At 44.7% G+C, this 26,855-nt stretch overlaps 1 long non-coding RNA gene across 5 annotated transcripts in view; it reads left to right on the top strand.

Moving 5' to 3' along the window:
• Positions 1-26,855, top strand: part of LOC141096282 (uncharacterized) — a 352,604-nt gene that overhangs the window by 260,993 nt on the left and 64,756 nt on the right. For 4 of the 5 annotated variants that reach the window (XR_012233629.1, XR_012233643.1, XR_012233652.1 and 1 more), the window contains one exon: positions 462-1,545. The exons of the other annotated variant lie outside the window; for it this stretch is intronic. This is a non-coding gene — a long non-coding RNA (uncharacterized lncRNA). Of the gene's footprint in view, positions 1-461; positions 1,546-26,855 lie in introns of those variants that run through there. 5 annotated transcript variants of the gene reach the window in all.

Here is a 26,855-nt window from a genome sequence, read left to right as displayed (position 1 = left end):
CCCTATGGTCTTATCTTCCCGTAAAATCCCCCAGTAATTTTTTAAAATTTTTCTCAAAATATGAGTATTTGCACTATATTGGGTTATGATTGGGAAGTCATCATTCATATCATATTGTGAATCACTGTTATGTTTGTCTTTGAGTAAGTTATCCCTAGGAATATTATTTATTTTTTCTCTTTCATCAAAAAGGAAATCTTCTTTATACCATTTCCCCTTAAATTTATCCATTATTGTAGTTGTTTCAACTAGGAAGTCTTGTTTTCTTGAACAGTTTCTATGTGCTCGTATAAATTGACTCTTTGGGACATTGATGAGCCAAGTGGGTAAATGACAACTGTTCAGTGAAATATAGTTATTGTCTAAGTTTTTCTCCACAACACAAAGACTAGCAACACTAACTTCCAATGGCTTCACCATGAGAAGTATAATGCGCAGCCTGCTGTTCATGTCTCTCACAGATCTTGCGGTAAAATCAAATGGCCTGGGTCATGGCTGCCGCCAGAAAACAAGAGGCGTCATGAAGAACCATTCCTTAAGAGTTTCAGAAAGGCTTTTGTGAAATTGGTGTCTGAGAGCTGCATCGTTCCACAGAACTTCAAGTACCACTGCCGGAACCCGGTGCAGTAGTTCTCAACTGTGAGATCCCCCGTACCAGGTTCATGATCTTGGCCTCGGTGATCTGATCCTGTCAAATTCTTCATAGATCAGATCTAAACTGTCAAAAAAGACATTAACAGAAGACCGTTCTGGAGCTTGTGGGAACAAGGAAATAGTCCAAGTCTGAGAACCCCCTCGCAGTAGGGACCGGATTATTCCTACCTGCTGGAACTCATCCCCTGATGACCGGTGACACAGGGTAAAAAAAACCTACCACTTTCCGTGAACAGCCTAAACTGGTCCATCTTTCCCAATAATTTATCAGGAAGGGCCATTACAGGTTTGAGAGAGACCATCTGTACATCAGAGGGTACTGACTTCACAGCCACTGCTGGCAGTGAAGTGCTATAAGAAGTATTCAAAAAGTGAATTATCTGATCCTGCAACTGATATTGTGATGACTCCAGACTCCATGTGACTAACGCTGTTATAGTAAATACTGAGAGTAATATAATGTATTAAAAATGAGGTTGCTCCTATATATGATCTAATAGGTATATGATCCAGCAGTGTATGATCCACATGGTTTACACTATATATTTCTATGAAGGGTCTGTGCAATAAGTGTAATAGGGGCTTGTGCAATCACTTACATCACTTTTTATATATTAATACTTATCAATCTGTACAGTGCAATTACCCCCTCACTTTAAAGGTTGAAAAAGTCTCATTAAGATACTGTACAGTATATGCCTATGTTATTTTGGCACATCTGCACTTCATAGATTACCTGGCCTGAGATTAATTTCTTGGTGTTAGACAGATTATTGCATTATTTGAGCTATTTCTTCTGGGTTGTTGATCCATTAGCAATATTATAGTCTATAAATCTTATTAATATCATTATTTTACTATGTGAGCGTGTGCTCTCTCTTTGTCACCACGTGCCCGCTTGTATTTACATTAAAGGTATTTTTATTTGCAAAATTTTATATCCTATAAACTTATTCAATTCTATTCTCATTGGTCTGGCTCAAAAATGCGTAGGGTCATGTCTAGTGTTGAGCATTCCGGTACTGCAAATATCGGGTATCGGCCGATATTTGCTGTATCGGAATTCCGATACCGAGTACCGATATTTTTTCAATATCGGAATCGGAACATCCCATAATGCAATGAGCCACTGTTGTGGCTCTGATTGGCTGCCGAAATGACGTCGTCATGATGCGTGGTCTGTGTGCATCATGATGCGCGGTCTGTGCGCATCATGATGCGCCCTCAGTTCGGGCCTTCCGGGGGGTCTGTGCCAACTGCCCGGGGGTCTGTACCGGCCTGCCGGGGGGCTGTGCCGGCCTGCCGGTGGTCTGTGCCGACTGTCCGGGGGTCTGTGCAGGCTGCGGGGGTCTGTGCAGGCATTGTCCGATGGGACTGCAAGTCCCATCGGGCGATGCCTGCTACCATGACAGTGATTGACACATCATCCGGCTAATGTGTTGAATGCTTAAAAAAAAAAATACATACAACATACTACGTACATACTACATACATGCTACATACATACTACATATATACTACATGCATGCAACATGTATACTACATATATACTACATGCAACATGCATACTACATATATACTACATGCGTGCAACATATATACTACATGCAACATGCATACTACATATATACTACATGCATGCAACATACATACTACATATATATCACATGCATGCAACATGCATACTACATATATACCACATATATACTACATGCATGCAACATGCATACTACATACTGTATATACTACATGCATACTACATATATACCACATGCATGCAACATACATATATACTACATGCATGCAACATACATATATACAACATATATACTACAAGCAACATGCATACTACATATATACTACATGCATGCAACATACATATATACTACATATATACTACATGCAACATACTACATATATACTACATGCATGCAACATACATACTACATACATACTACATATATACCACATGCATGCAACATACATATATACAACATATATACTACATGCATGCAACATGCATACTACATATATACCACATATATACTACATGCATGCAACATACATATATACTACATATATACTACATGCAACATACATACTACATATATACTATATATACTACAAGCATGCAACATGCATACTACATATATACTACATGCATGCAACATACATACTACATATATACCACATATATACTACATGCATACTACATATATACCACATGCATGCAACATACATATATACAACATTTATACTACATGCATGCAACATACATATATACAACATATATACTACATGCATACAACATGCATACTACATATATACCACATATATACTACATGCATGCAACATACATATATACTACATATATACTACATGCAACATACATACTACATATATACCACATGCATGCAACATGCATACTACATATATACTACATATATACTACATGCATGCAACATACATACTACATATATACCACATGCATGCAACATGCATACTACATACTGTATATACTACATGCATGCAACATACATATATACTACATACAATACATTCATACAATACATACATATAGACATACAGTACATATAACATAGAGTACATACTCACCATCACTTGTCACTTTGTACCCCGAAGCCATTGTCATCTGTGGAATAAATATTAAAACAACAAACCACCAATATACTTACCCCTGATCCGCAGAAGTCCACGAGTGTCCCACAATGATCTTGCGTGGAGAACAGCAGCATCAGCTGATGCTACCGTTCTCTACGGGCTCAAGGAATCCAATGATGGGAAGTAGGTATCCTTCCGCACTGTATTCCTCCGCCACTGTAAAAAAAAAGCCCTTGTCTCACTTTATGGCAAAAGCTGCGTGGGAAATTTCTCACACTGCATTGCCATAAAGTGAGACTAGGGACTTTTTTTTACAGTGGCGGAGGAATACAGTGCGGAATGATACCTACCTCCCGTCATTGGATTCCTGGAACCCGTAGAGAACGGTAGCATCAGCTGATGCTGCTGTTCTCCACGCAAGATCGTCGTGGGACACTCGTGGACTTCTGCGGATCAGGGGTAAGTATATTGGTGGTTTGTTATTTTAATATTTATTCCACAGATGACACTGGCTTCGGGGAACAAAGTGACAAGTGATGGTGAGTATGTACTCTATGTTATATGTACTGTATGTCTATATGTATGTAGTATATATATATGTTGCATGCATGTAGTATACAGTATATGTAGTATGCATGTTGCATGCATGTGGTATATATGTAGTATGCATGTTGCATGCATGTAGTATATATGTAGTATGCATGTTGCATGCATTTAGTATATATGTATGTTGCATGCATGTAGTATATATGTGGTATATATGTAGTATGCATGTTGCATGCATGTAGTATATATGTTGTATATATTGTGGTGTGACAGGTGATCGCGTGGTTAATGGGAGATATGTCACATGGAGGGATGCTCCCTGCGATGCAACCCGGAGTATTTTGCCTATAGTGTACATGAGCACTAAAGATGTCATTTAGTGCACTGGGTGCTGACTAGAGTTGAGCGAAACGGGTCGAACAATTTCAAAAGTCGCCGACTTTTGGCAAAGTCGGGTTTCATGAAACGAAACCCGACCCTAGGATGAGGTCGGCCACGAGGACGGCGACTTGCGCGCCAAAGTCGCGTTTCAAAAGTTTGTTTTGCGCTCTTTTTCAGCCAATCAGGATCCACGGACACTGTGGGCAACGTGATGACATAGGCACGGGTCACCACCATCTTTCAGAAGGGCATGCAAGTGATTGGCTTGCTTTGGTGGGCGTCACAGGGGGTATAAAAGGGCGTGCACGCCGACCGCCATCTTACTTCTGCCGATCTTAGTATAGGGAGAGGTTGCTGCTGATTCTGTAGGGAGAGCGTTAGGCAGGGAAGAAGACAAAAAAACTGCTTCTGCTGCTAGCGATTTGGCCTGCACAACACACCAGTCACTGTGTGTGCAGTGCAAGGGGAGGCTATATAGTGGTGTATCAGTGGTGTTGGTTGTTGGGCTGCCTTCTAAGGCTTCCTGACATTCCTGCATTGCTGTTTACCCACTGCTCCGCAAACTGCTTTTTTAAAAGCAATCAAATCTCCCTTATCCTCTAGTCACTTTTGTCACAGCTGTGCCATCGAGCCTGTCACATAGCGCTCAGATATTCATTGGGCCTCACACAATCCAAAAGTGTCCATCCAGTGTCCAAAAGTGTGTGCAGAGATTCAAAATCTCCCTTATCCTCTAGTCACTTTGGTCACAGCTGTGCCATCGAGCCTGTCACATAGCGCTCAGATATCAGTGGGCCTCACACAATCCAAAAGTGTCCATCCAGTGTCCAAAAGTGTGTGCAGAGATTCAAAATCTCCCTTATCCTCTAGTCACTTTGGTCACAGCTGTGCCATCGAGCCTGTCACATAGCGCTCAGATATCAGTGGGCCTCACACAATCCAAAAGTGTCCATCCAGTGTCCAAAAGTGTGTGCAGAGATTCAAAATCTCCCTTATCCTCTAGTCACTTTGGTCACAGCTGTGCCATCGAGCCTGTCACATAGCGCTCAGATATCAGTGGGCCTCACACAATCCAAAAGTGTCCATCCAGTGTCCAAAAGTGTGTGCAGAGATTCAAAATCTCCCTTATCCTCTAGTCACTTTTGTCACAGCTGTGCCATCGAGCCTGTCACATAGCGCTCAGATATTCATTGGGCCTCACACAATCCAAAAGTGTCCAGTGTCCAAAAGTGTGTGCAGAGATTCAAAATCTCCCTTATCCTCTAGTCACTTTGGTCACAGCTGTGCCATCGAGCCTGTCACATAGCGCTCAGATATCAGTGGGCCTCACACAATCCAAAAGTGTCCAGTGTCCAAAAGTGTGTGCAGAGATTCAAAATCTCCCTTATCCTCTAGTCACTTTGGTCACAGCAGCTGTGCCATCGAGCCTGTCACATAGCGCTCAGATATTCATTGGGCCTCACACAATCCAAAAGTGTCCAGTGTCCAAAAGTGTGTGCAGAGATTCAAAATCTCCCTTATCCTCTAGTCACTTTGGTCACAGCTGTGCCATCGAGCCTGTCACATAGCGCTCAGATATCAGTGGGCCTCACACAATCCAAAAGTGTCCATCCAGTGTCCAAAAGTGTGTGCAGAGATTCAAAATCTCCCTTATCCTCTAGTCACTTTGGTCACAGCTGTGCCATCGAGCCTGTCACATAGCGCTCAGATATCAGTGGGCCTCACACAATCCAAAAGTGTCCAGTGTCCACAAGTGTCTGCAGAAATTCAAAATCTCCCCTGTCCTATAGACACCTTGTACCTTGTTTTACATTACTATATAGTTTGTTGGATTTTGTCTACATTTCTACCAAAAATGAGGAAGGCTGGTGGAAGAGGCCGTGGAATTGGGCGGTGGTTGGCAGCTGGTAATGATGGTGTTGGTGGTGGATCTGATGGTATTGGCAAGAGCAAAATAGGACCGAATGCAGGAGGTGCTGACCCTGCGTCATCGTCTGGCTACATAAGGCCTCGAACGCTTAGTTTTCTAGGAGTTGGCAAACCGCTTTTAAAGCCAGAGCATCAGGAAAAAGTTTTGTCTTACATTGCTGACTCAGCCTCCAGCTCTATCGCCTCCTCTTCTTCAGTTGTAAAAAGTAAAAGCACTGAGTCGTCATTGGAGGCTCATGTTCATGAACCACACCTTTCCTTGTGTCCTTCACCCCAACCAAGATTGAAGGATGACGCAGGCCATACTACTGATTACTCCATGGAGCTGTTTTCACATACCATGCCTGGATTATCAAGTCAAATGGTGAATTACCCAGGCCAAGATGAATCTGACATGGAGTGCACTGAGGCACAGCCGCTGATGGATGATTCTGCTGGTACATTCACTCAGAGCACTACATTGTCCTCGCAGTGTACAGAGCCAGATTCTGACCCTGATGAGACTCAGGTGCCCCTTCCCGCACACTATACCACCATACACGGTGACACAGAGGAAGGTGCACATGACATAGAAGAGGAGGTGATGGATGACCCAGTTGTTGACCCAGATTGGCATCCATTGGGGGAAGAGGGTGCTGCTTCCAATAGCTCAGATGAGGAGCATCCACAGCAGACATCGACATCGCAACAGCTGTTATCTGGCAGGCCCGGAGCACTCCAAAGACAGGTTCCAAACATCAAAAGAGTTGCTGGACAGCTTGTCCAGAGGGTCAAAAGATCACAGCGTGCTAGGCCGCAAAATGTCTGCCAAAGTAGGAAGAGTGCAGTGTGGCACTTTTTTGAACAAAATCCTCATGATCAGGCCAAGGTTATCTGTAAGAAGTGCGCAAAGACCTTTAGCCAAGGGAAAAATCTGAAAAATTTGAATACCAGTTGCATGCTTAGACATTTAACCAGCATGCACTTGCAAGCGTGGACACAACACCAAACCTCAAGTGCCACATGTGCAACTGATCACAACGAAGGTAGTCAGCAACGCTACATTGTTTCCCCCACTGTAAGCCCACCGGTTAGCACAGCAGCAAATGTTGAGGTGTGGTTGCAAGACCACAGCAGTCAGGGAATCCCACTGTTATATCAACGAAAGACTGATTCTAGGCCATCAGAAAGAACACCAACCCCATCACCATCATCAACCCTCTCTCAGTCCGCCCTGTCCACCGCTACTTCCACCATATGCAGCTCTCAAGTCCAGCTCACCCTCCCAGACACTATGAGTAGGTCAAGAAAGTACTCAGTCTCTCATCCGCGTACACTGGGTTTGAACGCCCACATTGCCAAACTAATCTCGTTTGAGATGATGCCCTTTCGGTTGGTGGAAAGCACAGCTTTCCGCGAACTCATGGCCTATGCAGTACCACGCTATGACCTACCCAGTCGCCACTTCTCTCGCAAAGCCATCCCAGCCCTCCACCATCATGTGAAAGACCGCATTGTCCATGCACTCAAGCAGTCAGTGAGCGGAAAGGTGCACCTCACAACTGATGCATGGTCCAGTTGGCATGGCCAGGGCCATTACGTGTCCATCACTGCGCACTGGGTTAATGTGGTGGATGCAGGGTCCACAGGGGACAGCGGTAGTGGGACAGTGCTGCCTAGCCCACGGTATAGGAAACAGTTGGCTGTAGGCGTTCGACCCTCCTCCTCCAGAAACGAAAGCTCGTCCACAGAGCGCAGTCGTACGAGCACTCCATCTGCAGTTGCCACTGTTGCACACGATGTGTCCCCCTATCGAGCAGCTAGTGGAAAGCGTCAGCAGGCTGTGTTGCAGATGATGTGTTTGGGCGACAGACACACCGCCGAGGTGCTGGCCGAGTACTTGAAGCGACAAACTGAGTCATGGCTGGGCAGTGTACATCTTGAGGCAGGCAAGGTAGTTAGTGATAACGGCCGTAATTTTGTGGCAGCCATAGCCCTTTCAAAACTCAGCCACATACCTTGCTTGGCTCACACCTTGAACCTGGTGGTGCAGTGCTTCCTCAAAAATTATCCGGAGTTAACAACCCTGCTCCAGAAGGTGCGAAGACTGTGCGCGCACATCCGCCGGTCGCCTGTACACTCCGTTCGTATGCAGAAGCTGCAGCGATTGCTCCACCTTCCCAACCACCGCCTCATTATCGACATTGCAACAAGGTGGAACTCCACCCTGCACATGGTGGAGCGGCTGTTCGAGCAGAGGCAGGCCATAATGCATTTGTGGGAGGATACACGACCAGGCACTTTGAGAGCAGACATGGAGTTGACAGGTGTGCAGTGGTCGAAGCTGAAAGACCTTTGTAAAGTCCTTCAGTGTTTTGAGGAATGCACACGGCTGGTAAGCGCAGACGACGCCATCCTAAGCATGAGCATCCCACTTATGCGTCTGCTCATGCAAACTTTGACGCACCTTAAGGAGCAGGCGTCTGCAGCCAATGTTGATGAGGAGGAAGAGGAGGAGGGAATCCTTGATGACATTCAGCCATTGTCTGCTCAGGGACCTCTCCTGGATGAGGTGGAGGAAGAAGAGGAGGAGGAGGATGATGATGGGGATGATTACTTAGGGGAGGAGGATGCATCTCGTGGGGCAAGTGAAAATGTTGGCGTGGCAAGGTCTGGTACAGGGTTTGTGCGTGACTGGAGGGATGTGGATTTGCCAGAAAGTGCAGCTCCACCCAGCACTCGCAGTGCATCATTGACACCGGGAACATTGGCCCACATGTCAGATTATGCCTTGCGGATCCTAAAAAGGGACCCCCGCATTGCCAAAATGATGAACGATGACGACTACTGGTTGGCCAGCATCCTGGATCCACGCTATAAAGGCAAATTACAAAACATGCCATCATGCCACAGGAGAACCTTGACCTAATATTGGCTAATAAACAAGCAACTCTGGTAAATCGGTTGCTTGAGGCATTCCCAGCACACAGCAGCGGTGATGGTTCTCACACGAGACGTACGGGCCGGGGGCAGCTTGGCAGAGGTGTTCGTGGTGCACACAGCAGAAGTGGCGTTGGAGACAGGGGTTTCATGACAATGTTGTGGACTGATTTTTCAAATACCGCTCACACAACTGGTAATACTGCATCGATGGAAAGTGACAGGAGACAGCAGTTGTCAACTATGGTTACAAACTACTTTTCCTCCCATATCGATGTTCTCCCACACAGGTCATTCCCCTTTGACTATTGGGCCGCTAAACTGGACACCTGGCCTGAATTGGCCCAATATGCCTTACAGGAGCTCGCTTGCCCAGCTGCAAGTGTGCTATCGGAAAGAGTCTTCAGTGCAGCTGGATCAATCCTGACAGAAAAAAGGACCCATCTGTCAACCCAAAATGTGGATGATCTAACCTTCATTAAAATGAACCACGCATGGGTTTCCAAGGATTTTGTCCCACCTTCCCCTGATGACACATAGGGTGACAGAAAAATGGCTTGCTTTGGTCCACCTCTTCCTGGTACTTCACCTATTTCGCCTTTTGCATCAGCTGAATGTCCAACATCAACATATGCCACTTTCTAAAACTCCCTAACTGTGCTGCCTCCCCCCCATGGCCGGGGTCACCACCTAGCGCACGACACCGTGCGAGTGCCGTTGCCCTGGACAGGTGGGTAGGCCGACTCTTGGGTGTGGGCACTGGCACAGGGTCCCTCATAGTGCAATCAAGTGTCTCTGACGGTGGTGGTGCACACCCGCCGTCAGACACACCGCTGTACTATGAGGGGCCCAGTGCCAGTACCGACGCCCACGAGTGGGCCCCCCTTGCTTGGGCAGGGCCCCAGCATTTGCAATCTTTACCTCTCCCTGCTCCTCCGCTGTGTAATCTGGGCCGTCAAATCCATACTGTGCCTGACACTGTCTGAGCCTGCATCCTGATGTATAGACATATATTTTGAATGTGTACGCTATCCATACATGTTATCCAGGGATACGGTACCCTTTCTAACCTTTGTGCAATCACGTGCAATCCATACTGGGCCTAACACCGTCTGAGCCTGCCTCCTGAGACATATATTTTGAATGTGTACGCTATCCATACATGTTATCCGGGGATACGGTACCCTTTCTAACCTTTGTGCAATCTCGTGCAATCCATACTGGGCCTAACACCGTCTGAGCCTGCCTCCTGAGACATATATTTTGAATGTGTACGCTATCCATACATGTTATCTGGGGATACGGTACCCTTTCTAACCTTTGTGCAATCACGTGCAATCCATACTGGGCCTAACACCGTCTGAGCCTGCCTCCTGATGTATAGACATATATTTTGAATGTGTACGCTATCCATACATGTTATCTGGGGATACGGTACCCTTTCTAACCTTTGTGCAATCACGTGCAATCCATACTGGGCCTAACACCGTCTGAGCCTGCCTCCTGAGACATATATTTTGAATGTGTACGCTATCCATACATGTTATCTGGGGATACGGTACCCTTTCTAACCTTTGTGCAATCACGTGCAATCCATACTGGGCCTAACACCGTCTGAGCCTGCCTCCTGAGACATATATTTTGAATGTGTACGCTATCCATACATGTTATCCGGGGATACGGTACCCTTTCTACCCTTTGTGCAATCACGTGCAATCCATACTGGGCCTAACACCGTCTGAGCCTGCCTCCTGAGACATATATGTTGAATGTGTACGCTATCCATACATGTTATCCGGGGATACGGTACCCTTTCTAACCTTTGTGCAATCACGTGCAATCCATACTGGGCCTAACACCGTCTGAGCCTGCCTCCTGAGACATATATTTTGAATGTGTACGCTATCCATACATGTTATCCGGGGATACGGTACCCTTTCTAACCTTTGTGCAATCACGTGCAATCCATACTGGGCCTAACACCGTCTGAGAATGATAGATGGGGCCCACCATACACTGGAACATTCCAAAGGTGGACATCAGACACTGGAGCAGCATTTACAGGGCCCATTATACACTAGAGCATTAGAAATGGGGCCCATTATGTTTGGAGCATTATTTGGGCCCATAAGACAGTAGAGCTTCATTCATGGGGACCAACATATACTGTAGCATTATGTGGAGCTCATCATATACTGTTTCAAACATTATATGGGACCAATGATTCTGTATGGAGAAATAGATGGGCCTCGTCATGAGATGTAAAAAGTGAGGTATTTTTCATTGTACTATACCGCTATTTCTCTGCCGTATCGGAGCATGATGAGTTGTGGTATGTGTTAAAGGGGCGCTCTTTCGCCCAGGGCACATGAAAACCTGGAGCCAGCCCTCCCCCCCACAGTCTGTAGCCAAATAACCCCCATTTTTCAGTGCGTAACTTGTATTATGAAGTTAATTAATGTTGACAAGCTTAAGTAAGAAGAATTGATGCTTTTGGCATTCAAATGGGCACTGTAGGTGTGTTTCCTGTCCTCCTCTCACTGCCGACTTTTATTCCCCATTGACTTACATTGGGTTTCGTGTTTCGGGACGACCCCGACTTTTCCCTATAATCGGACGATCTTGCTCGACCCGACTTTTGGAAAAGTCGGGTTTCACGAAACGAAACGCGACCCTAAAAAACCAAAAGTCGCTCAACTCTAGTGCTGACTGTACTCCGTTTTGCCTGAAGATATGTGTATGTTCAGGACCTGTGGTGAAGTCCTGACCATGTGACCAGCTCATGTGATCCATACCTCACCTATGGGTGTGGTTACAGGGCTATGTAATTAAGGTGTTTCGCACATGTGAGGGAGACTGAGGGAGTCTGTCAGAGTGTGGACAGACTTCCATGTGTCCAGGTGGGACACTACAGAAAGTGATCTGGGTTCCAAGGAAGGAGAAGCCTTCCTGTGTCTGCGGCTGCAGATAGAGCGCTGCTCTGGACATTGCCCTGGCCTGCGTGCACAGGACCTGAGGGAACACAGCCCAGCTAAGGACTGTTTATGTGCTGTCTATGGTTTATGGAGTAATAAACTCTGTGAACTTTTAAAGGAACGTGGATCATGTTTGTCTCCCGCTGCACCTGAGCGAGTCACATCCTTACAATTGGTGACAGAGTGCGGGCAGCGATTCCCAGGAGCACAGACGGTATGGAAAATCGTGAGTAATACTGACCGAGGTCAGAGGAAATGACTGTATGGAGATTTGTGGGATGCCTATGAGGAGAAGAGGTACCCGAGAACCTGTGTGGCTGACACCAGCAGGTAATGGACAGGAATCCGTGTTGCACTGACCAGAGTCAGTGAGAGACTGTGCTTGTGTTTTTTTTTCCTTTTCCTCGTTTCTCTGCAAAAAAAAAAAAAAAAAAAAACCTTTAAGTGCTTGCTGTGGTGAGGGCATCACGAAGGTCTCGCAGCACAGGGACCTGGTGTTTTTCCTCTTTGAGCATTGGTAGCAGACGCTGTCTGTCTACACCATCCTGCTGCAGCTTTATTACATATGTCTAAGCGGATACAGTAGTTGTGGCTTTACACAACTATAAAGGGTGAGTACCCTGTATTATGTCATTATACCCATTATACCTGCACTGGTAAGGCCCTATGGGCGCGCTTTTGTGGTTTTTTTTTTTTTATCTTTGAGGGTGACAAGTGGCTTCCGGTGGATCGGCGCGTCCACGAAGACGACGCAGCAGGAGCTGCAGAGACACCAGCAGCTGCTTGTGAGCGACGGCAGGAGCTGAGGCAGTGCCAGAAAGAAGTGGTGTGGTGTCGTGCTTAAAGGGCCAGTACCAGCCTGAAGAAAAAAAAAAACTGTACTGTGTGAACTGTGGCCTAAGAGATTCTGCAGGACAGACATGGGGAGATCCCAAAAGGGGGCGGTGGCCCAAATCGGGGTGGTAGCCTGAATAGGGGTGGAGTCCCAAAAGGGGGCGGTGGCCCAAATCGGGGTAGTAGACCGAAAATGGGTGGAGTCCCAAAAGGGGGTGGTGGCCCAAATCGGGGTGGTAGCCCAAAAAGGGGTGGAGTCACAAATGGGGGCGGTGGCCCAAATTGGGGTGGTAACCCAAAAAGGGGTGGAGTCCCGGGAGGGGGCGGCAACCCAAAGCAGGGTGGTGGTCCAGAAAGTGGCCAAGTTTGAAGAAGTGACAGCACTGGGTGACTCAGTAGATATGTCTGGAGTACCGCAGTGTATGTGCAGGTCTTTTTCAGAATGTGGAATATCCTTTCCGGGTAGTAATGATGGGCCACAGATGTGTACAGTGATGCTGCACCGGGAAGGAGCCTTTGGTCGGCTGGACTCAGAGAGTCAGGTGACTCTGACAGGAACTCCTCTCGTTTTCTCTCTGACCGAGAAAAACGTCAGGGTTCGCTGTAAACACGGGGTCACGGTGGACTACTCAGTAGACAGAGTAGTGTTTGAGGGGATCAAGGGTGGTGAGTGCCAAGGTGGAGGGATACCACGGGACTTAGTCTATGCCTGGGAGAGGGGCCGGGACTTTGTTTTGTTTGATGACGTTCGGTCAGACGATGGAGATGCTTCGACTGTGGAGCTCCTGACATGGACAGGTCAGAGGTAGAACTGACCAGAAGAAGGACATCTGCCCAACTTACAGACCTGACGTCTCGTGATAAGACAGATGGTGGGCTGGGAGATGAGATGACCGGACTAGACACATTGGTGCTGGACGGTAACTGGAGGGTTCACTCGACTGGTGTGACTGACCCAGTGGTACCCTTTGACGATATAATTAAAGAGGTAGTGGTGAGACACGTGCTGGCCAAAAGAGAACAAGATCGTGAGATACAGCTGATAAAGGAGGCTGTAACAGAACATGTCGAACGGGAAAGAGTCCTAAGGCAAGCAGCTGAGCACAGAGTGGATGAGCTGGAGAATGAAGTCTCTGAGCTCAGAGGTCACCTGTCAGCGTGTAAAACCATGAACAAGACCCTGTTGGAAGATATGGAGGTGCTCAGAGAGGCCCAAGAGAAGCATCAACAGGAGATTCTCAGGAGAGAGGATCAGCGTCGCTACCTGGCAGAGGAGCGAGATAAAGTTCTGCAAGAACTCAGTGGAGTAGTAAAAGGTCTTCTGCAGGAGAAGTGGATGGGCGAAGACGTACAGCGGCCGTGCCCGACTGAGAGCAAGGCAGAACTGCCAAAGCCCATCTTGGAAAAGGGTCCTGAAGACTGTAAATCTCAGGACGTTGGTGAGCCAAGGGCTGCACAAGACAGTCATCCAATCGTGACAGATATCTTGAGGGAAGTGTCCGTAGGGAACCCAGAGCCATCTGTCCAGGATGAGAGCAAGTCCACGACCTTCAAGCTTGTAATTGATGTACCAGAAGACATGCAGGAAGCCTGTGCTGAGGAAGGTGTGCATGAGGCCTTTAGGAAGGCTATAGAAGCATGTAGTGTGATCTGGGCACCAGAGACGAAGCAGCTGGTCATACTGTCATCGAAGGAAGTCACAAGGAAGCGGGTTACTATCCTGAGGGATATGCATCTACAATGCCTCTGCACAAGGCAGATGATCCTGTTGGAAAAAAAAGAAGCCGCTTGATGTCTAGAGTGTGTGAGGAAAGTTCAAAGTCAGCAGGGCATTGCAGAAGACATCATTCAAGTGCCTGGAGGTCTGGTGAGGAAAGTCATCGGAAGGTTTGGGAAAGTGATGCAGGACATGGTGAACAGGTCTGGCGTGATGAGAGTGAGGATTCCGGCTGATGACGAAGCTCAGGACAAGGGTGAAGATGGGATGGTTCCATTCCTCGTTGTCGGGTCCATGGAGAGCCTTGGGAATATCCGGATGCTCCTGGAGTATCTCGTGTCATACATGAAAGAAGTAGAGCAGCTAAGACTTGAGAGGAAGCAGATCAGTAGAGAGCGGGAGGAAATGGAAAGAAGATGGCTGCCTCCTTCAACTCGCGGTATAGAAAGGCAAAGAGGTTCACTTAAGACTAGAAGTCCTCAAGCTTTAGAAAAGAGAGTACATAGAGATAAATGGAAGGGCTGCTCTCGGGACCTTATAGACCTTAGGAGAAATGGCCATCAGAGAGAGGACAATAGGTGGCCTGATGGAAGAGGAAGTAGTGATGCCTCAGTTAGCTCAGAGCTGAGTGACCTAGGCGGGAGACCCTGTAGAAGAAGTGATGACAAAGAGTCAGTCCAGACAAGCGGTATGGGGGCAAGGGAGTCGCAACACCATACTGACCACCGGGGATGCGGGTGGTCTGACATGGGCCCATATTTATCAAAGAACAAGACAGAGTCAGATAATGGACGCCTACTGAAGGGTTCACTAGCAGGGCGTGACTTTGATAGACGATTTGACTGGCAGAGACGACCGAGAAGGATCTCTGGCCAAGTAATAGAAAGTGCCAAGCCCCACGGCTTTAGGCAGAGGAGGGGGATATGTGGTGTGACAGGTGATCGCGTGGTTAATGGGAGATATGTCACATGGAGGGATGCTCCCTGGAATGCAACCCGGAGTATTTTGCCTATAGTGTACATGAGCACTAAAGATGTCATTTAGTGCACTGGGTGCGGACTGTACTCTGTTTTGCCTGAAGATATGTGTATGTTCAGGACCTGTGGTGAAGTCCTGACCATGTGACCAGCTCATGTGATCCATACCTCACCTATGGGTGTGGTTACAGGGCTATGTAATTAAGGTGTTTCGCACATGTGAGGGAGACTGAGGGAGTCTGTCAGAGTGTGGACAGACTTCCATGTGTCCAGGTGGGACACTGCAGAAAGTGATCTAGGTTCCAAAGAAGGAGAAGCCTTCCTGTGTCTGCGGCTGCAGATAGAGCGCTGCTCTGGACATTGCCCTGGCCTGTGTGCACAGGACCTGAGGGAACACAGCCCAGCTAAGGACTGTTTATGTGCTGTCTATGGTTTATGGAGTAATAAACCCTGTGAACTTTTAAAGGAACGTGCCTCATGTTTGTCTCCCGCTGCACCTAAGCGAGTCGAATCCCTACAGTATGTATGTTGCATGCATGTAGTATATATGTAGTATATATGTGGTATGCATGTTGCATGTAGTATATGTAGTATATATGTATGTTGCATGCATGTAGTATACACTCACAGGCCACTTTATTAGGTACACCATGCTAGTAACGGGTTGGACCCCCTTTTGCCTTCAGAACTGCCTCAATTCTTCGTGGCAGAGATTCAACAAGGTGCTGGAAGCATTCCTCAGAGATTTTGGACCATATTGACATGATGGCATCACACAGTTGGCGCAGATTTGTCGGCTGCACATCCCTGATGCGAATCTCCCGTTCCACCACATCCCAAAGATGCTCTATTGGATTGAGATCTGGTGACTGAGGAGGCCATTTGAGTACAGTAAACTCATTGTCATGTTCAAGAAACCAATCTGAGATGATTCGAGCTTTATGACATGGCGCATTATCCTGCTGAAAGTAGCCATCAGATGTTGGGTACATTGTGGTCATAAAGGGATGGACATGGTCAGCAACAATACTCAGGTAGGCTGTGGCGTTGCAACGATGCTCAATTGGTACCAAGGGTCCCAAAGAGTGCCAAGAAAAAATTCCCCACACCATGACACCACCACCACCAGCCTGAACCGTTGATACAAGGCAGGATGGATCCATGCTTTCATGTTGTTTACGCCAAATTCTGACCCTACCATCCGAATGTCGCAGCAGAAATCGAGACTCATCAGACCAGGCAACGTTTTTCCAATCTTCTACTGTCCAATTTCGATGAGCTTGTGCAAATTGTAGCCTCATTTTCCTGTTCTTAGCTGAGAGGAGTGGTACCCGGTGTGGTCTTCTGCTGCTGTAGCCCATCTGCCTCAAAGTTCGACGCACTGTGCGTTCAGAGATGCTCTTCTGCCTACCTTGGTTGTAACGGGTGGCAATTTGAGTCACTGTTGCCTTTCTATCAGCTCGAACCAGTCTGCCCATTCTCCTCTGACCTCTGGCATCAACAAGGCATTTCCGGCCACAGAACTGCCGCTCACTGGATTTTTTTTCTTTTTCGGACCATTCTCTGTAAACCCTAGAGATGGTTGTGCGTGAAAATCCCAGTAGATCAGCAGTTTCTGAAATACTCAGACCAGCCCTTCTGGCACCAACAATCATGCCACGTTCAAAGGCACTCAAATCACCTTTCTTCCCCATACTGATGCTCGGTTTGAACTGCAGGAGATTGTCTTGACCATGTCTACATGCCTAAATGCACTGAGTTGCCGCCATGTGATTGGCTGATTAGAAATTAAGTCTTAACACACAGTTGGACAGGTGTACCTAATAAAGTGGCCAGTGAGTGTATATGTGGTATATATGTAGTATGCATGTTGCATGCATGTGGTATATATGTAGTATGTATGTTGTATATACACTCACTGGCCACTTTATTAGGTACACCTGTCCAACTGTGTGTTAAGACTTAATTTCTAATCAGCCAATCACATGGCGGCAACTCAGTGCATTTAGGCATGTAGACATGGTCAAGACAATCTCCTGCAGTTCAAACCGAGCATCAGTATGGGGAAGAAAGGTGATTTGAGTGCCTTTGAACGTGGCATGATTGTTGGTGCCAGAAGGGCTGGTCTGAGTATTTCAGAAACTGCTGATCTACTGGGATTTTCACGCACAACCATCTCTAGGGTTTACAGAGAATGGTCCGAAAAAGAAAAAAAATCCAGTGAGCGGCAGTTCTGTGGCCGGAAATGCCATGTTGATGCCAGAGGTCAGAGGAGAATGGGCAGACTGGTTCGAGCTGATAGAAAGGCAACAGTGACTCAAATTGCCACCCGTTACAACCAAGGTAGGCAGAAGAGCATCTCTGAACGCACAGTGCGTCGAACTTTGAGGCAGATGGGCTACAGCAGCAGAAGACCACACTGGGTACCACTCCTCTCAGCTAAGAACAGGAAACTGAGGCTACAATTTGCACAAGCTCATCGAAATTGGACAGTAGAAGATTGGAAAAACGTTGCCTGGTCTGATGAGTCTCGATTTCTGCTGCGACATTCGGATGGTAGGGTCAGAATTTGGCGTAAACAACATGAAAGCATGGATCCATCCTGCCTTGTATCAACGGTTCAGGCTGGTGGTGGTGGTGTCATGGTGTGGGGAATTTTTTCTGGGCACTCTTTGGGCCCCTTGGTACCAATTGAGCATCGTTGCAACGCCACAGCCTACCTGAGTATTGTTGCTGACCATGTCCATCCCTTTATGAACACAATGTACCCAACATCTGATGGCTACTTTCAGCAGGATAATGCGCCATGTCATAAAGCTCGAATCATCTCAGATTGGTTTCTTGAACATGACAATGAGTTTACTGTACTCAAATGGCCTCCTCAGTCACCAGATCTCAATCCAATAGAGCATCTTTGGGATGTGGTGGAACGGGAGATTCGCATCAGGGATGTGCAGCCGACAAATCTGCGCCAACTGTGTGATGCCATCATGTCAATATGGTCCAAAATCTCTGAGGAATGCTTCCAGCACCTTGTTGAATCTCTGCCACGAAGAATTGAGGCAGTTCTGAAGGCAAAAGGGGGTCCAACCCGTTACTAGCATGGTGTACCTAATAAAGTGGCCAGTGAGTGTATGTAGTATGCATGTTGCATGTAGTATATATGTAGTATATATGTATGTTGCATGCATGTAGTATATATGTAGTATGCATGTTGCATGCATGCGGTATATATGTAGTATGTATGTTGCATGCATGTAGTACTGTATATATGTGGTATATAAGTAGTATGCATGTAGTATATATGTAGTATGTATGTATGTTGCATGCACGTAGTATATATGTAGTATGCATGTTGCATGTAGTATATATGTATGTTGCATGCATGTAGTATATATGTGGTATATATGTAGTATGCATGTTGCATGCATGTGGTATATATGTAGTATGTATGTTGCATGCAAGTAGTATATATGTTGTATGTATTTTGCATGCATGTAGTATATATGTGGTATGTATGTAGTATGTATGTTGCATGCATGTAGTATATATGTAGTATGCATGTTGCATGTAGTATATATGTAGTATATATGTATGTTGCATGCATGTAGTATATATGTGGTATATATGTAGTATGAATGTGGTATATATGTAGTATGTATGTTGCATGCATGTAGTATATATGTGGTATATATGTAGTATGTATGTATGTTGCATGCATGTGGTATATATGTAGTATGTATGTTGCATGCATGTAGTATATATGTGGTATGCATGTAGTATGCATGTTGCATGCAAGTGGTATATATGTAGTATGTATGTTGCATGCATGTAGTACATATGTTGTATGTATGTTGCATGCATGTAGTATATATGTAGTTTGTGTGTAGCATGTATGTAGTAAGTATGTTGCATGTATGTAGCATGTATGTAGTATGTATGTAGCATGTAGTATGTATTTTTTTTTTTACATTCAACACATAGGCTGGATGATGGGACTACTGCTGTCCCATCATTGGCTAATGTGTCAATCACCGTCATGGGAGCAGGCATCGCCAGATGGGACTTGTAGTCCCATCAGACAATGCCTTCACAGACCCCCGCAGCCTGCACAGACCCCCGGACAGTCGGCACAGACACCCGGCAGGCCGGCACAGACCCCCGGCAGTCGGCACAGACCCCCGGCAGGCCGGCACAGACCCCCGGAAGGTCCGTACAAACCCCCGAGAGGCTGTATAAGGACAGAAAAGGGTTTTTCTTATTCCGATACCGGAAGTCCCATAGACTTGAATGGGAATTCCGGTATCGGAATCGGCGATACCCGATACTTTTTTTCGTATCGGGCCGATACCATCCGATCCGATATTTTAGGGTATCGGATGGTATCGCTCAACACTAGTCATGTCATACAATCACACAAATCTTTCTGTGGGAACGGGTCAAAAAGATCTACCAATAAAACAAGGGTGATAATCTGATTAATTAGTCTCATCTTTGACTGGTGGCCAAATGATTGAGAGTGGTGGGAGATAGTATTCTTTCATTCTGCTGCAGACAGAAGAGAGTCGTAAGGCTCCTGCTGCAGACAGGAGAGAGGGGAGAGGATCCTGCTGAAGCCAGGTTTGTTTTACAACCACAAACAGAACAATAAGTAGTTGGAGGGGAACATAGGTTAGCCACAGAAACAGTTTTATTTGTAATTTCAGATAAAACAGGATAAAGGAAAAGGAGTAGATCAGGAAATTTTAGTTTTGGATGCATTTTCTGTGTGTAGTGTTCTTTAAAAAGAAATCTGCTATTAGATTCATGCATAATTGCACCTCCGACTTGCCTTGAAAAGCTGGCTGAGGACTATGTGTCTTGGATGACTAGTCGGAGAAAGATCCCTAGTGTCTTTTTCCCACCCAGTTCTCCTTGACTGACAGGTCCCTCTCTGTGGGTTTGTGTATAGGAGAGACCTGTCACCCTGGGGTAACGACAGTTTCTTACTCATGCTGATGGTGGTTCGGACATTCTGAATCTCCTACAAGTTGTCTTTAAAGGGAGGACAATGCCTAATTACTATTGGCTTCCTACAAACCTTATTAAAAATACATTTGTAATCTAGACTTTTTTTAACTTTTTTTTGGAATTCATTCAACGTGACAATTATTATCTTTTCAATGATACTTGGGAAACAGATGCAAGATAATTATGATCCCTCTGTGTATAAGGGTTTGACATCAAGCGACATGCTCCTCATGCTGGGATCTGATTCAGATACACATTAACTTATTCATCCGGTGATGGCGTGTTAGTCAAGATTTTCATTACGATAGTCTGAGGATTAAGTGTGTAAGGATTTAAAGGGAATCTGTCACCCCATTTTAGCCCTATCAGCTGCCGGCACTGCCGTCAGGGACTTATCTACAGCATTCTGTAATGCTGTAGATAAGCCCCCGATGTAACCTGAAAGAGAAGAAAACAAGTTAGATTATACTCACCCGGGGATCAGGTCCGGTCCGATGGGTGTCGCGGTCCGGCGCCTCCCATCTTCATACGATGCCGTCCTCCTTCTTACTTCTGCTGCGGCTCCTGTGGACCTCTCTGACCTTTCCCTGCGCACTGCAGTACTTTACTCTGCCCTCAACAGGGCAGATAAAGTACACCTGCGCAGGAACCGCAGCAGAAGTAAGAAGGGGGACTTCATCGTATGAAGATGGGAGGACCCGGACCGCGACACCCACCGCACCCGAGCTTGCCCCCCCCCCCCCCGGTAAGTATAATCTAACTCGTTTTTCTTATCTTTCAGGTTACATCAGGGGCTTATCTACATCATTACAGAATGCTATAGATAAGCCCCTGATGGCAGTGCTGGCAGCTGATAGGGCTAAAATGGGGTGACAGATTCCCTTTAAATCCTTACACACTTAATCCTCAGACTATCATAATGAAAATCTTGACTAACGCTCCGTCACCGGATGAATAAGTTAATGTGTATCTGAATCAGATCCCAGCATGAGGAGCATGTCGCTTGATGTCATAAACCCTTGTACACAGAGGGATTATAATTATCTTGCATCTGTTTCCCATGTATCATTGAAAAGATAATAATTGTCACGTTGAATGAATTCCAAAAAAAGTTTAAAAAAAAGTCTCTAGATTACAAATGTATTTTTAATAAGGTTTGGAGGAAGCCAATAGTAATTAGGCATTGTCCTACCGAACTTTCTGTTCCATAGTCATTTTCATAACTTATTGATGCGCACAATTAGCAAAGTTTTTACAGTAGACGTTACTAAGTTGGCTGTGCCAAACGAGTGATCAATTAACATCCTTAATCCCATTATGTTAACATTTAATTGATATCTAATTAACTTGTATGGGGATTTCAATACATCGTAATTTAAAAAAATGTACACTTCCTTTCAAGGTTAATGTACTAATTGGAATCAAATTGAACATTGCTTGCTATAGTAGTTTCAAAGTAATTATGGGACTATTAGATTTATCCCTCAAAAGATCAGCAAGTTATCATTTCCTAATTAATTTATACAATTAAAAAGCCCAATTTTTGTTGCCAACAAACCCTATCCTCCCCAAAAAAATCAGTTTTAAAGGGATGATCAAACTTTTACTAGTGACAAGGGGGATGTGCAAAATCAAGCAAAAAAGTCGATTTAATTAACGAGGAAATAACATTTTAGTGGGATTCATCAATATTCCCCCATTAAATGATGCCATACATTAAGCGGCAAATTGATCGCCCTAATAAATATTTTAAAATTACAATTGCAATAGCGGTAATATTTTAGCGGAACGAATCGTCCAAGCAATAAACAACACCCATTAAAACATAATTGCAAATAAAATGGAAATAATTAAGAAAGTCACATGGTGCCTCAAGTCTGGCAGAATAGGGTCTGGATTTAAAATCCTAATTATTTTTTTTTTTTTTTTTTTAGAAGATAAGATCTTATTAGAAAATAACAAATTTATTGAAGTCGTAATGTTATCAAGAAAAACAAATCTGCAGTAATGATTTCAATCAATTAAAACTTGCCATTCATTTATTGTTCGATTAATAGACTCGGGTGTGACTATATAAAATGTATTTAAAGGGATTGAGCTATTTTTATCTGTATATTATAACTAGCTGAAGAGCCCGGCGCTGCCCAGGCATAGTAGCTAACTACGGTTAGTTATAACAAATTTATAATGATTACATATATATATATATATATATCTATCTATCTATATATATCTGAGTGTATAGCCCCGCACACTCCACATAGCCACATTCAGTATAATATCCCACATCATCCCGTCAGCTAGAGATACCGGACTACTACTCATAACATCCCACATCATCCCATTAGCCAGAGCCACTGGACTACTATCACTAATATCCCACATCATCCCTTCAGCCTGGAGTCAGAACCACAGAGCTGTGAGGAACTGTACTAAGTTCCATACTGGGGTATGGCCTGGGGTCAAAACCAAAGCACTGGATGGCTTTGCTCTGACTTCCATACCAATGATCCCTTTAAGAGAGATGTGCCTATGGGATGGAGGATGTGTGATGGGGTTATAGGCACGGGAGGGGGGATTCATTTCTGTCATGTGCTCTCTGCTCCTTTTAGGGGGGCAGACAATAGCTGGGAGCTTATGTTCCCAGGGATGCTATATTTCTCCCAGCATGTCAGTGTCTGCTGAGGTGTTGTCAAGTGGGAAAACTGTTGGTCATAGCAACCAATCACAGCTCAGCTTCTTTTAACCATCTCTGGCGAAATGAGAGATGCTTAGTGATTGTTTGCAAGGAAAACTGTTGCTCATAGCAACCAATCACAGCTCAGCTTCTTTTGAACAGCTCTGGTGAAATGAAAGATGCTTTGTGATTGATTGGTGATGCACACACACACACACATTCATTTTTATATAGAGAGATTTACCACATTTTAAGATGCAAGGAAATATTATTGTAAGTTTGTTTTATCATCACCCGTTAATAATTTTTTTATTTCATTTAATTAATATTTTAATTATTTGTTTTATATATATATATATATATATATATATATATATTCATTAAGGCGTTTTTTATTTTTTTTCACAGTTTTTGGAATATGGGTTAGAGATAATGAAATCTACCAAATTTTGATTCCGGCGGTTCACTCAAATAAAATATAATTTAAGGTGAAAAAAATAGGGGGGATCCTTAACTTATCAAACATTCCCTGTAGGGGAAGAGCCAAGGGGTCCCAATTTTGGCCAGTTTGGATGATGTTTGTCCAATTTTTAAGGAGCCGTAAGGGGTTGTCATGTAGATAGATTATAACTGATTGATCAGTGATAGTTGGCCACTGGGACCCAATAGGCAGAACGGAGCTCTTTTATTCCTATTAAAATGGATTGGCAGTGTGCATGTGCGACTGCTGCTCCATTCATTCCCTATCGGGCTGCCAAGTGTCACGGTCGGCTTTTTGCAGTAGACCTTAGATGATAAATGAAGCGGCCATCATGTGCCTGGACTATCACACCATTTTGTAACGAGGACTAAAGTGCCCCATCGGGTATAAAGATCCCTGAACTGTTGTTGGGTGTAGGTCCCAGTACTTGTACCCCCGCCAATCAGCAAACTATCCCTTATCCTGTAAGTAGGTGTTAACTAGTTCTAACGAGATTTCCCACTTTTGGTCCATTCATTTTTCTTTTTGTTTTGTTTTTATAGTGAAATTAGCTTGTATTTCTCAGGTATAATTTTCACTCGAAATGTATTTGAAGGCAAACAAGATAGAGAGAGTGGAGACAAACGACAATTTAGGTGTAATATTTTTTTCTCAAAGTGACATTAGGATCACACTTTGTTCATTAAAAAACAAAAAAAAACCCTATTTCATACAAAATATCTGTGACAGGTTGCTAGGTAACACGAAATAGATCATGGTAAAGCTTCCCGACAAACAGTAGTCATGATTATGTGAATATAAAGGCCGTTACAGAAACAATTTCATCAAGCAAACCAATTTCTGTCCGTCAGTATTTTACGTCTGATAGATGGCGAAAATCTCGTGTTGTTTTGAATAAAATGTTTTATTGCGTAGTCAAAGCAATTTTCGTTTTTACTGTTTTCTTTCTGGACATGGTAATAAAAGCAAATGGGAATATTTTATACAGAAAGCTTTTATTCAGATGGGGAAAATATATTTTGCTTCGCGGAAGCTTCTTCTGCAGAGAAGACAATAGGACCTAGGGAACTTTTAAGCTACATTCTTGTAGGGCTGCAAGTTCACCAAGGCCATGATTGGCAACCTGTTAGTCAAGACATTTGCCATTCCAGTTGCCTGGATTCTCTTGGATGGGCTTGTTACGGACCCTTTTCAGGTGAGGTTTGCTTCGCGGTCCCAAAGCACTCGGTTACAGTGCCCGTGAATGTGTGTATCCAATGCAAGGGGTTGCTGACTACCCCCATTAAGACCAAAAAGTGGGTACAAAGTATCCTGAGAACACCACTCACAAAGAGAGATATGTCAGAAATAAAAAATAAATTTTATTAAGTAAATTCATATCATCGATAAATAGACAAACAAAATACAAGTAAGAGGAAGGAATGTATACCCAAGTGAAAAACACACAAATACAGGAATAAAGGAATGGATAAAGGTAATGGTAAAGTGCAAAAATATATCAGCATATAAGCATATATCCACTTAGACCCATAGTAGAATTCTGTGAACAGGCGATTAAATGGCTATGTGCTCATGTTATATGTGATTACCAGCATGGGGATTTTTTCCTCTATATGGCACTGTGCACTTTACAGACCACTATGGGTCTAGGTGGATATATGCTTATATGCTGATATATTTTTGCACTTTACCATTACCTGTATCCATTCCTTTATTCCTGTATTTGTGTGTATTTCACTTAGGTATACATTCCTTCCTCTTACTTGTATTTTGTTTGTCTATTTATCTGTGATATAAATTTACTTAATAAAATTTATTTTTTATTTATGATATATCTCTCTTTGTGAGTGGTGTGTTCAGGATACTTTGTATCCACTTTTTGGTCTATGTATTTCAGACACCCCTGTACTTTATGCATGCTGGGAAGTCCTTTATGGTGAAGGTTCCCCTACCGCATTAGTATGTTTTTGGACATTTTTGTGGTTCTACCCCCATTAAGACCACAAGTGGATTGTTGTTATGGTGATCTTAACCCCTTAACGACCGCCGATACGCCTTTTAACGGCAGTAATTACGGGTACTTAAACCACAGCGTCGTGAATTCACGGCGCTGTGGAGTAAGTAAATAGCGCCCCCCAGTGTTGGCTTTTCTCCAGGGTCTCGGCTGCAGGGGGTAGCCGAGACCCCAATGAACATGAATCGGGTCGGTTTTTGCCGACCCCGCTTTTGCAATCGCCGTTATTAACCCAATAACGGCGACCGCAAAAAAGCCGCGTTTTGCATTTAATTTCTCTTTCCTCTGAGGTGATCGCACATCAGAGGAGAGAGAAAGAGGGTCCCCAATCCCCCCGGTACCTCTCCGTGGTCCAGGGTCCCCTCCCGGTGGTCCTGCATCCCGCCAGCATCCTCCGGTGGGCGCCGCCATCTTGGATCTGGAGAAAATGGCGGGCGCATGCGCAGTACGCCTGCCGGGAATCTGCATGCTCCGGCTGGCAGATTCCATTCATTCATTTTGAACACTATGATAAACTATCATAGTGATCAAAATAAAAAAATTGTAAATAACCCCCCCCCGTATATCACCCCCTTAGTTAGGCAAACGTAATGAGATAAAGAAAATATTTTTATTTCATTTTTCCATTAGGGTTAGGGCTAGGGTTAGGGCTGAGTTAGAATTAGTGTTAGGGTGAATTAGAATTAGGGATTAAGGTTGGGAATAGGGTTAGGGGTGTGTTGGGGTTAGGGTTGGAGCAAGAATTGAGGGGTTTCCACTATTTACCAACTTTGGGGGTCTAAAAATTGGGGGCTAAAAAATCACTTTTGTGGAAATAAAGACTTAATTTTCATGGCTCTGCGTTATAAACTTCTGTGAAACACTTGGGGGTTCAATGTGTCTAGTTTCCAAAATGGGGTCACTTGTGGGGGGTTTCCACTGTTTAGGTACATCAGGGGCTCTGCAAATGCAACATGATGCCCGCAGACCATTCCATCAAAGTCTGCGTTCCAAAATAGCACTCCTTCCCTTCCGAGCTCTCCCATGCACCCAAACAGTGGTTCCCCCCACATATGGGGTATCAGCGTACTCAGGACAAATTGCACAAAAAATTTTGTGGTCCAATTTCTCCTGTTACCC

Source organism: Dendrobates tinctorius, unplaced genomic scaffold, assembly GCF_039654945.1.
Source record: "Dendrobates tinctorius isolate UK_male_01 unplaced genomic scaffold, ASM3965494v1 ptg000009l, whole genome shotgun sequence".
Lineage (NCBI taxonomy): Eukaryota > Metazoa > Chordata > Amphibia > Anura > Dendrobatidae > Dendrobates > Dendrobates tinctorius.
This window is presented reverse-complemented; position numbering and strand designations above follow the sequence as displayed.